The sequence below is a fragment of the Cynoglossus semilaevis genome, chromosome 4, assembly GCF_000523025.1.
Source record: "Cynoglossus semilaevis isolate Cse_v1.0 chromosome 4, Cse_v1.0, whole genome shotgun sequence".
NCBI lineage: Eukaryota > Metazoa > Chordata > Actinopteri > Pleuronectiformes > Cynoglossidae > Cynoglossus > Cynoglossus semilaevis.
Window position 1 is genome coordinate 9290380 of NC_024310.1, and position 8519 is coordinate 9298898.

Below are 8519 nucleotides of genomic sequence, written 5' to 3' on the forward strand. Positions count from 1 at the left end.
AGCAGGGTTCATGTTATCTCAGACTTTTCCAATGGAATGTTGTCTGGGAAGATTTAAACAACTTGCCTACAACTTGTAAACCAAAAACTTTTTTATCAGAGAGCAAGAGTTGACCCTGAGTTTTGTGACTATAATTTGTTGCTCAATGTAAAGTTATAATATTAACTGTTGTCAATGTTCAAAAACATTTGTCACTTTGTTGTTTGATTGGATATGTGCAACTGTAAATTATGCATTATTAAAGAGAAAAAAAGGTTATTTGAAAATTTACAAAAAAAAAAGCTCTAAGGATGTTGACATACCAATGTGACATGCCTCAGGCATTTCTGCTATGAGCTTGGCTGTGCACAGTGAAACGAGAGGAGAGCAAGATTTTTTCGACCTTGGCTGTTTGTAGCGAAAGAAAATGAAACTCTGGAGAAAGGTCAAGAGAACACAAGAAAGGAGCTGTGGGGAATAAGAGAAGAGGACAGGGAGAGAGGAGAGTGATGGAGAAAGTGAGACAGAAAGGATGAGAAAGTGAAACTATGTTGTCATGGAAACTGGCATGGATCTGAAGAGCAAAACAAGAATGTAAATTGGTTTACCCTCAGGGAGTGTGATGGTGCTACCGGGAAGAAACGAGCAGGAAAGTGTATTTAATAGATGACCTTCCACAGTAATATGGTGTATAAATAAAAAGATTAAAAACCCAAACGCATTTGTAATAGGTAATTCAATAATTTAATAAATATGGGCCTTCACAGGCAATCGACATATTCTCACAATGAACACTGGCAGGACCGATTTAAATTACATTTGTTTCAGAGCCCCAAAGGTCAGTCTGAGTGGGTGACTGACTTATGTAAAATAATAACTTCTATATAACTTCTAAATAATAATCTGCTGCAGCGAGCAGCACACATTATTTCATTTCTAAAGGCCGATAGACAAGGATTTTAAGTTGTCACACAGCGAGCAGCACACATTATTTCATTTCATTTCATTTCAGACAAGGATTTTAAGTTGTCACGTGTGAAAAGATAGAAGTCAGAACTTAGTGATGGCCAGTTTTTTTTTTTTTTTGTTTTTTTTACAAAGTACTTTCTTTAACATGTTTATTAAAAGTGAAAATCCTTCTCATAAAAAACAAACAGAACAGTGTTTTTCAACCTTGGGGTTGCATCCACATGTGGGGTCATCTGGAATTCAAATGGGGTCGCTGGAAATGTCTTAGTACTAATTTTGTGATGTTTGCTATATAATATATTAATAATCATATTATATGGAGAAAAGAAAATCTCTTTTGCCACATAGGGACAAAGACAAAGTAGACCAAAAGATAGTGAGGACACAAAGGATGCAAACAGTGTAGTGGCAGATAACAAGACACAGATGAGTCAGATTAGTGAGTGACGTAACAGTAGCAGGAAGCACACAAGGGTAGAGAGTGGATTATCTGAAATAAGACAAGATGTGAGTGACAAAACAAATCAGGAAACAAAGCAAAGTCATTGCAGGGCTCGATGTGACAACTGAGAGATGGAGACACATCTGCTTGTATTTCCTGTCATTGAGGAGACCATTAATCAGAGCCAAAATACTTCTGCAGAAATGTTGTTCCAAACTTCCATGAATATATTACTGTTCTTCAAAGTTGCCAGAAGATATTTTTGGTTCACATACATTTGTGTGCATACCTAATGAAGAATTATAACCTTGTCCCAGCCTGGACCTTTCTGAACTGTAGATAAGGTCACCTGTGTCCCACTGGTTTGTGCTTGGTCTCAGGTAGTGGGACTATTTGAGGTCTCCTGGTTTCAAAGGGAGGTAAATATGGTGAGTCCCTTGTCTACTGCACCACATTTGACTGAACTTTAACCTGTGCTACTTAACCCTGACAGCCTCCTACACAACTGTTACTGATGGAACATTCACACAATAGTCAGTAAGTCACAGCCAACATCTACCTGATTTTAATATTTCCTCTGATTTCAATGGCTTTGTGAGTAAAAACATTAGTGTAGGTAGTGATTCGGTGGAGTCTATTCCATTATGTAAATGAATCCATCTGTTATGCAGAATAACATGTTTGTAAATCGCAGTGCATTCGTTTAAATGGTAGTAGTGGTTTGTCTTTGGGTGTTTGCTTTTTTTTTACATTATTGAACTGGGCTGTTTCTGGCTGATGAAGTCATGGCAACTACCTATTATCTGCTCTGAGGACATTGTGACACAGCAGATTAACATTTTAAGCACCCCATAATATATACCATTACCCTCCTTCTGTCACTACTGTGTCCAGCCAAATAATTACATTTTAAACACTGGCTTTTTAAAAGACATTTAAAGTACAACATAATAGACCTTTTATAATCCGACTTTGAGTCCTGGGCACACCTGTTAGTCCTCTTATAGTCATTACAGAATGAACAGTAAATATGTGTTTTTCTAAAGGCTAACTGTCAGTGATATTTTTGCATGGCTGAAACATTTTTCTTACTTTCAGTCAACTGCTGGAGTACCATCATTAGATTCACATTTGGAGTTGGCTGCAGATGATAGGTATGTTGCCAAGAAACTGATGGTTTCCGTGGTGACAAAGGCCACCCCTGTCTCAGGGTGTAGTGATGTGGGAAGAGAAGCCTCTCACCTATAATATCTGGCAGCACTTTCAGAACACAAACAGTCCTGGAGTACTGTATGCTGGGAGCAGCATGTTGTTACACAGCATGTCTGCACAAGTATGGTACACCTACAGGATGTTCTGTTGTGTTACATGCACATAAGGAAGCATCTTTGTCTTCGCGTGTTAAATTGTAAAGTAAATTAAATGCAGAGTTCAATCTGCAATATATATTTTGTAACTGTACACACTGTATGCATGTTTCATCCCTTCTCTCTGGTTGTATTATTACAGTTTAAAATCACAAACATGACAACTAAAGCCATTAAATTTACAGTTGTCATTTCATAACAAATGAAAATCGCTTTAATCGATAAACAAGGCTAATCTTCAAACAGATATTCAATATACTGGAAATTACACTAAATAACATGGTAACTTGTATGTATGTATTTTTAATAAAAGCCAAGTACGTTTGGAATTGTTTAAAAATTAATTTGTACTGCCATCCTTGTTGTAGAACACACTAGGGGACAGCAGGTGGCAGCAGAGTTACTGTGATAAATCAGGATAATCATTTTCCTTTTCCTTTCCTCAGAGGTTAATAAAGCTGTGAACGAGTCGCTAGGATGCTCAATCCATTGTTTATTTTTATTTTTTAGTCACGTCACAACTCACTCACAGCCTGGTGGAAAATTGATACGATTTCCTTATTTGTTATTAGAATCTGGGATTATTGACCAGTCTTTATTTCTATAAAGTTTATTTTAACTTTACATAAAATACCAGTATCCTTTTCCATATAGGTAATATTGAGAGGTTCTGCCAAACCTAAAAAAATTTAAAGGTTGGTTAAGCAGCTTCAAAAAACAAACAAACTAAAGAAAACCTTTACCTTTCTTTTCCAGTGAAATGGGAAATGGCACCAGTGATTGCTTATTGCTAATGGAGTTTATACCATGGTGATTAGTTAAGGCCACAACACATCATGCAGTATGGGCAGCTGTAGATCAACATGTGCAGCACCTGCTAATAGACATGCTTTCTGTCTGGAGTTTCAGTTCCTTATTTGTGAGTGGATTTCCCTCCCATACCGTTTAAGTGTAAGGCTTAATGTTTGTTGTTCACGTGATGCGCTGTTGGTTCTTAAATGGATAAAGTGCTGATATGAGAGACGAATGAATGAACTATCTTGTGTTTTGCTCCCGGAACCTGCCCTCTGCTGGTTATTTTTTATTATATCACCTAAACTATTGTCTTGTATGTTTTCCCTCCATATATTCTCTACCTCTGTATCGTTAATCTCGATGACAATGACAAGGCCACGCGTAGATACATACCAGTATGGGCAGCTGTATTTGAACCTAACCCTAATCCTAACCCCTAACCCTAACCCTCAATTCAAAATGTCTAATTATTGAATCACGGTCTAAATTAAATTCAAATTTAAAATAATCACTGCTGGACTGTGGGAGGTAACTGAATAATACAACAGTATGACAATCTCCATGAAGTAAAACCCTCAGTTGAGCTTTAAACTTCCTGCTATAAGGAAAAAATGTTGTTACCGACCAATTTGTGTTTTTGGTCGTAAACATACAGTATCTTTATAATAACTTTTTCTGTTATTTTAAAAAAAACTGACAAAAAAAAGCAATAATAATCATGGAAAGTCTATATTAATATTGACAAATGACGCAGAACAGTGCAACATCTGACCTGTCGCTAATGGTTGTGTATTTACATTAGTGAGAGTAGAGGGAGCTACAGAACAGTCTAATTAGGCCTTCAGAGGTGAGCTCTCATTGGACAACTGCATAGTTAACGAATGGTAGCCAAACTGTAAAAAAGATAATAATAATAAAGTAAAGACCAGTCCTGGCCGGTTCAGGCCGCTGGCACACCCAGTGGTCATGAAACATACATATGAGCCTTTGAAAAGGCAAGAGCTGAAAACAGTCTGGATCTTATTAAACCTTTTGTCTTTTCTCCCTTTCTCTCCTCCTTGTTGAGCTGTCTGTTTTTACTTTGCGTTATTCATATTCATGCCACTGCGACCCCTCCTCCCAGCAGTCCTAAGCATCCCACAATGCATTTCGCCAAGACTGCGATGCAGATGTTTTTTTATGTTGCTGTTGCATATGAGTTCGGATTATATACATATATATATAAACAAAGAAACGTCTTTTAAACTGAACTAGATATTTGTCTAGTTCTATGACATCCTGTAAAGGCTCTGAAAGTGTTAGCTCCTTCTATAGAGTCTACAGTGAAGCAGAAATTCTCACGTGACGGTGCAGCTGGCTGAGAGCAGCCTCATCTGGAACCGCCATCAGTCACTTGTTAAATGCGGAGTGTGAGAGGGGCGGGGACTCGGCAGCGTGCGGTCTCAGCCAATCCATAACTAAGCAGTGAGAACTCAGAGCTACTCAGGGGAAGTTTGTAAGGTGTGTGTGTGTGTTAGTGTATTTGTGCACATACACAATCTGCATTCCCCCCCTCTCCCTCCATCTCCCTCTTAAAATCCTGTCTATGTAATTGATCCCAGACTGGACATTTGAGTTGCCAGCAGCAATTCATATCGTTTTTATCTTTTAGACAAACGTTGTACAGCTTCCAGATGGTGAAAACACTCCAGGGTTTGAGTTTGTTTTTGAAAAAAAAAAAAAAAAGTAATGCTCTAATGTCTTTACCTTCCAGAAACCTCATAATAAGAGAAGAAAGCTACGGAAGTGAAATATACTCACAAAGAGGATCCTGATGACATATGAGAAAAAAATGTTTACCTAAAAGGAAACTTCCTTTTATTTTCAGGGTTTCAGGGAGCGCTGCAGAAAATCCCAGCAGTCACTAGGCGAAGGTCACACTGATGTTCAATTAACTTAATCCCTAATTTGCATGTTTACGGTCTGTGGGAGAAAATCCAAGCGCACACAGGGAGAGAAAAAGGTCATCAGAGGAGCATTCTCTGAGCCTCCTGTTTAAAATACCTGTGACTGATGGTTGCGTTGTCGATACCATGCATCTTTGTTTAAGTACGAAGCAACTGCTACTCTGGGAAATTATTGACTGCTTTATGACGACCTTTACCACTTAAAGCTCATATAACCGTCAGGAGCCTCTTCAGAATGAGAGAGTGTCCATTAGAGAAACTTGTAAAATAACTGAAGAGAATACTGGTGTGTTTAAACACCACTTCTCCGTCACGTGAAACATCTGTGCCGTCGCTGCCCTGGTGAGTTTGACATTATTAAGAACATGTCCCACCAAGAGCATACTGTACGTACATCTATTTATTTAAAGGACTCAGGTTGGAATTTTTATTCTGTCAAATGTATTTACACTAGTTAATAGACATTCAACAGAAAATATTTCTGTCAAGAGGTTCCTCTTATTCTTATTATAGGGTTTTTTAAGAACAATTAGGCCATTAAGTGTGGTGCGCGAGCGGCCAGTAGGGGGTGCGCGAGATAAAAAATGTGATGGCGGTTTGGACAATTTTTGTTTTTAAGTAGGATTTTTTTTCACACAATAAATATTAATAAATAAACATTTGCCTTGTAAAATTTAAAATGAAAAGCTGGCATTTTTATTAATAAATAAATACAGACTATATATTTATGTTATATGTGTGTTCTGGTCATTTGAGCATGATTAAACATAATGTTAGATCAACTTTTGGTATTTTAGATAATGCACCAGTGAAGCTTTTGTGTGTGTGTGTTATGTGGTGAATAATAATTTATAACAAAGAGTACAATCTTGCCCTCAGAGTAGGGCATCTATTTTTAGCACCTGTGGTTTGCAGTATATCACATTCAAATACCAGACGTCGTAGTGTATGTTTAGTAAAGAAAAACCTAATTTCCTGTGGCGGCAGCAGCATTACATTTGCATAAGGACGGAGCTGGAGTTTGACCATAATCTGCAGAAACAGCTCCCAGTCTTCTTCTCTGCACGTGTTCAAATGAGTGTGCGTGGTGCCAACCAGCCTCATCTACGTTCGCACCCGCACTCAAATTAGTGGTGTGGCTGTAAATTACACTCCGTATTTTTTTTCCTTCCTCTTCAAAACCAGAGTCAAACTATGTTTGACAAGCCCATTACACTATGTGGAAGGAAAACAGTAATTTCACTGTCATGTTTGAGGCACTTTTTGAAGCTAATTTTCGGTTTTACATAAATGTCTACATTGAACTTGTTGACGTAGCGTGTTGCTACCCCTTTGTTGAAAAAGTCTGATCATTTAATGTTGTACATCTGGCCATAAATTGGATAATAACACAAAAATTGTTTAGCCAATGATGTCATTTTATAAGTTTGAGGAACGGAATCAAAGTGACGGTGACAGTTGCTGTCTGACAGGCAATTAAAAAAAAACACATTCTGGACACTTGAAAGCAGTTCTCACTGTTTCCCAATTTAATTAGCTGAAAAATAAATGTCAGTCAATAGCCTAGTTTGAGTTTAACATCAGCAAACTCACAGGTATTTACACCAAACACTGACAAAACATCAAAGGAAAAATAAATAAAGTCAGCAAGAGTTTACTAGGTTAACCAAGATAAATTATGAGCACTGTTCTTTATCCATATGTAACAGTAGCTAGGGACAAAGAAATAAATTAAGCAAGAACCTCCAAGAAGCTAAAAGGTACCAAAAATCCAGAAAAAAATAAACTACGTTAGCTAAGAATTAGCAAACACTCTAACTACAACTACAGTTAGCGACAGTTAGCCAAATAATAATAAACGTTTGCTGGCGGACATCGTAAAGAATGCTGCCAAACTGCTTTAACCAAGCCAAGAAGAAAACAAAAACTTTACCCTGGAAATTTAGACACAAATGAACTATGGTAAATTCAAGTTAGCTCACACATGGATACAATTAGCTGGAATATTCTCATGGGTTTAAATAAAGTTGTCTTTAAGTGATCAATAATGCCCTGAAATATGACAACTGCCATGGGGGAACTTCTGTCAAAAAGTCCAAACATTTTTCTCTCATTGTGGACCATTAAATTATTTAAAAAGGACATCTTTGACAGTTGGTTGGACGTTGGACATGACAGAGCTAAACTGTTTATACAGAAGACTCATTTATTTTAATGATCATTGTCTCCGTAATTGTCTCGTCTCCTCTCTGCTGTCCAATGTAATTTAGACAGAAGAGGCTGACTGTTACAGCCATTCTTCTTGGTCTCTGTAATCTGTTTCTGTGAGTCAGCAGAGAACTCACAGACCCACCGCAGACCACCTGCCCGAAGAGGATGAAGACTACTGCACTCTAAACATCAGAAGTGGCAGCAAAAGAGTTGGGGGTGGATTCAAGACTTAGTCGGGGGCTGGACAGAGCAGTCATGTGGAGCTTGTGGCCCAGTGTATGTGGCATATCTGTTCTTTAAATACTGATGGACAGTGGTTGGTGCTCAGTACATAAATACTCCACGCTACATTAGCCACCAAAGCCTTTCCACATGTTGTTTGCAGAAGGGCTCTGTGGTGCTTAAACCCCCACCACACCACACCACACTGCACCGCACCACGATCCCAATCTGGATCTTTCCAGGTCATCTCTTCCAGGACTTCACACACACTCCCTGACATGGACCTACTCCCAAGTACCAGACTGTGGGTTTACACAGGCAGCCTAGCATGACACAAAGAGTACTGCACTCACCACCAGACCCTGTAGGAAATGACCAGGCGGCGGTCAGCTTCAAGGTGATATTTAACAATGTGCTGTCAAGTGTATTGTCATAAAACATTTGATGTCACCAACGCCTGACGTTAGATGAGACATGTCCAAAACAGGACATGTCCAAAACAGGACGACTCAGTGATGGCACAAAAAAAGTAAATCACGAGAATAAGGTAAAATGGTTTAATATATATCCAAATGATCATCATTCACA